Raw genomic sequence first — 4,730 nt, forward strand, 5'->3', positions numbered from 1 at the left:
ATAAAAAAAAAAAAGAGAGAGAGAGAGAGAGAGAGAGAGAGAGAGAGAGAGAGAGAGAGAGAGAGAGAGAGAGAGAGATGACAGTTCCAGGAGGATGATCATATGGAATCTATTGAAAGCAGCCAACATGTATGAGTACTAGTTTCAAATCTTAAATAAACAGCATAAACAGGAAGCACTATTACCACTTCCTTTCCTGTGAACAATCAGTGATCAAAATGTATTCACATGCCTATGGCAAGCTTCAAACACTAAGCTGTCTATGTTTAAGAAGGTATGTTACCTAGCAACGCCAGTAAGCTGTAAATCAGGCAAAATAGCTGAAACAAAACAGGAAGACCCGTAAATTCAGCAAAATATAATAATCTGACTTGAGAAAACTGTCAAAACATAGTAATAGACATGTAAGCTGGCAAAAAATTAGTTTCGCTTAGGGTCAATTCGAATTTTGTTTTGTTTAATTTTTGTGATATTCATATCCATCCACGATTCTGTACGAACAATTTTAATTTTTTCATTTCAGACATCCCTTACTAGACCGTTGATCCGAGCAGTGGCCCGGCACAGCAGGAAAGGGGTGGGGGGTGATCCTGTGACCCTCCCTCCCTGCATCATACCAGGCCACTTGCCCTCAACATGGGGTAGGGTCCCATGTTGATCAGGACAAGGGCCTCTTCCATATAACCCTGGCCCTGTGGTCGTGGGGATCTGCAGGCAGGGGGGCTTATAGGAATCTTGGTGCCCACTTTAATAAAGGGGGCACCCAGATGCCACCCCCCTAAGTGAATGAGTAAGGGGTAGTTGTTACCCCTACTCATTCACTAAGTAAACAGAAAGAGTAAATACGAATGCTACACATTTTTTTTTTTTTAACAAATCATCTATTAAAGGCAAAAACTAAAAAAAGTCCAATAATGTAAATTCATCCAGCGATGTAAATCATCCTTATCCTGGAATCTCAATGCCCGCTGGCCCGACAAAAAAAAAATATGATAAATAAACAAAGCCTGAATTTTCTCTCTCGGTTAGTCAGCTCCTCTGCAGGAGCAATAGCCACCATGCTATTGAAATTTGAAATAGCCAATAGCAGGCTGGCAATTGCAACTGCCCACTGCCAGCTGTCAATCAGCAGAGCATTACGCCTGAGAAATAACTTTCTCTCTTTGGTCCACTCCTCCACGGTTTGACAGCAGGCAGTGGGTGGCAGCAATAAATAAACAAAGCCTGAACTTTCTCTCTCAGGTGGTCAGCTCCTCTGCAGGAGCAATAGCCATCCTGCTATTGAAATTTTCAATAGCCAGTAGCAGGCTGGCTATTGCTCCACCCACTGTCTTCTGGCAATCAGTAGAGGATCAACCTGAGAGAGAACTTTCTCAGCAGAGTGGCGAACCTGAAAGACAAAGTTCTCCCTCAGGTTTGCACTTTTGCTGATTGACAGAAGGCAGTGGGTGAAGCAATAGCCATCCTGCTATTGCAATTTTAAATAGCCAATAGTAGGATGGCTATTGAATATTGCTCCCGCAGAGGAGTGGGCCTCAGAAAGAAAGTTCTCTCTGAGGTCTGCTCCTCTGCTGATTGACAGAAGGCAGTGGGCAGAGCAATAGCCAGACTGCTACTGCCTATTGAAATTTGAAATAGCCAATAGCAGGCTGGCTATTGCTGCCACCCACTGCCTGCTGTCAATCGGCAAAGGGCGCACCTGAGAGAGAAAGTTCTCACTCAGGTCCTCCTCTGCGAATTGACAGAAGGTAGTGGGCAAGTGCAATAGCCAGTCTGCTATTGGATATTTAATTTTGAAATAGCTAATAGCAGGCTTTGTTTTTTTATCAACCACGGCCAAATGTAAACATTCCATTGTGCGGCGAGCAGCGGGTATTTTTCTTATTCGTTGGGTTGGTGGACGTCGGGATTCCAGGATTGGGACGACTTACATGCCTGGACGACGTGATCGACACTGGATTGACATAGTGGTACTTTTGTTTGTTTTTAATAAAGAATTTGTAAAAAATTGTGTAGTGTTTTTTTTTTACTATTTCTGTTTACTCAGTGAATAAGTAGGGGTAAAAACTACCCATTACTGATTCATGTGGGGGGCAGCTTCTGGGTGCCCCTTTATCAAAGGGGCACGCAGATTTCTATTGGCCCCCCTGCCTGCAGACCCCCACAGCTACCGGGCCAGGGTTTTGGGGAAGAGGCCCTTGTCCTCACTAACATAGGGACCCTACCCCATGTTGAGGACAAATGGCCTGGTATGGTGCAGGGAGGGGGCACGCGCTCGCCCTCCCCCTTTTCAGCTCTGCCGGGCCACTGCTTAGATGAAGTGTCTGGTAAGAGATATTAGGGGGGCCCCCACGCTTTTTTAATTTATTTTGTTTTTGCATGGAGTCCACCCTTAAAATCCCAACCAGACCTAAAAGGCTTGGTATGGATTAGGGGGGAGTGCGCACTGTTTTTGTTTAGCCAATAACAACTGTACGAATTGCATTCGGACATTCGGATGCATCCAAATTTTCGTTACCGCAAAATTCGGATTTGCTTGCATCCGTTGTTTTATTCGGAAATTCAGATGCATCTGAATGTCCAAATTTGCATTCGGCACGAAACAAAATTTGCATATCTACATAGTAACAATATTCTACATTTTCTCCCAGGAGTATCATCATATATAATTTTTTTTATTTTATTTTGATGTGTCTTATAATAAACATATGTGATGTCTTTAAAAAGAAATAACTAAATACCGCTTTCTGAGGCCTAACGTCTGCTGTTCATTTAAAAGCTATGACACACATGTTTTAAAATAGTATGATTGGGTTATGGAAAGTTTTAGTATAAAAGCGCTGGATAAGCTGAATAGGTCTAACTTGCCAAATCTCTGGAAAATAACTTGGAATTTTCAACAATAACATTTTCCAGATAAAATGTAAACCTCATTCTTTTTAAGATTGCTTGAAGCTTTAGTGCACAACTAAGTGCTGAATTTCCTTTAGATATAAAGTCATCAAACACATCTACTATAAAATTAGAGAAAAGTATATAAACATTTAACGTATCACCAATAGAGTTATTGGATTTTTTTGTAAGCATTTATGGAATTGAATAAAGTCTTAATTTTATAATGAGTTTATACAGATCCCTTTTAAAAGGCATGTAAATAGTTCAAGTATCTAATATAAATATAGCTACATATAAGCAAAACAAAGCAAAAAAACTGACTGTATTGAAGTTTGTGATATGTGCATATATACACATTTTAAGAGTAAAATGGCTGAATGGTCCTAAAACATGGTTAAAGGGGCGGGATGATTCCTGTTAAATACTTACTTGATATTTCAGTAGCACATCCTATGTGCAAACATAGTTCCAGGGCAAGGGAAATGAGTAGTCCACAATGTGGTAATGCTACATGTCATTTTACAGGAAATAGTAAAACAAGATAATATCATTCATTTTTCTGAACACTCATGACAATTTTAAGGTATAGTTAAGTAAATAGAAGATAGACTGTAACTCACACACTTTAACTTTCATTCTGAAAGAAACTTTTTAACACTATGTCAACATTTCAAATGCACAAAAACATTAAATGGGAAAAATGCACCAGAGTATGTTGTTTGTGTAATTAATTCTGATACATTAGTTCAACAAATCAAATAACAACATACCAACAAACCACAGCCAAGCAAAATTACCCTTCTCATTAGCTAAATGTATTGTATTTAAACAATTAAGTTACATACAACTGACAATTACATTTAAGCACACTACTGTAGCTTACAATACTGAAAGTCTAGTGTGTAATGTGCTATGTTAACTAGTCTGGATGATATTATACAGGACATTAACAAAGAAATATAGCTCTTGTATGTCAGCGTTGGACAATGTTTAACTGCACTAAATCATAGCAATGACTGGAATATTCTTCCACGTGTCTATAAGACAGCAGAATGCTTTACATTCATTCTGACATGTCTGCAAACTGATCTATAGCACACAGTCTATGCTTCAAATTGTACAACCTAACAAAGCAACACTAATAATAATTAAGGAAAATGCATGTTATTAGCATCCACCACATGTCTGAACTTGAAAAACTGTTAGAACTTTTAAAACAACAGCTGAGAGTTAACTATGATGCTTATCTTTTGCAGTTAAAACAGAATAAAGTTTTGTCAGTAATATCCAAAGTGCAGATTTCATATAAATCATACCTTGTAATCCTGGGATTTGCAAGAAGAACTTCCAAAGTAGAGATGTAATTTAAATATTCAGTCCAGACAAAAGGATCTTACAGGTGTGCAGAGGAGGAGGGGGTAGACCCAGTGCTGAGCGACTGTCACTTGGTGAAAACCCTCCTGCTCCTATTCCCAAGCACTGTTAGAGAATACAGTTTCCTTCAATGAACACAATCCAGGCTGACACCCACATTAGATCATATGGTAATGTCTCCAACGTCTTAAGCCAGGATTTTATCAGCCTTTTCTTTTACTTTTCTTACTTATCTGCATTGTACTTTTAAGTGCTATTTGTTTGCCTCCTGTAACTTTTACTTTAGGATTTTTTTTTTTTAACCAAACTTATCGTATACCAGACTAAAAAAAAAGGTGTCTGGCACAGTACATTTTTACCACGCTTTCTACATGTTAAATAACAGTTGTTGACCTAGGTCAGTCAGCAAGTTAAAGAAAAAAAATATCAGGAAGTACTTTAAATAAACTTCACTGCTGTAG

At 38.9% G+C, this 4,730-nt stretch overlaps 1 protein-coding gene across 1 annotated transcript in view; it reads right to left on the minus strand.

The window, feature by feature from the left end:
- DCN (decorin) overlaps positions 1-4,423 on the minus strand; it is a 50,880-nt gene extending 46,457 nt beyond the window's left edge. Inside the window, exon 1 of the mRNA XM_018560242.1 lies at positions 4,212-4,423. The gene's annotated coding sequence lies outside the window, so the exon portion shown is untranslated. The remainder of the gene's footprint in view (positions 1-4,211) is intronic.
- Between the last annotated feature and the right edge of the window lie 307 nt (positions 4,424-4,730).

The sequence above is a fragment of the Nanorana parkeri genome, unplaced genomic scaffold (assembly GCF_000935625.1).
Source record: "Nanorana parkeri isolate BGI_ZX_2015 unplaced genomic scaffold, ASM93562v1 scaffold442, whole genome shotgun sequence".
NCBI lineage: Eukaryota > Metazoa > Chordata > Amphibia > Anura > Dicroglossidae > Nanorana > Nanorana parkeri.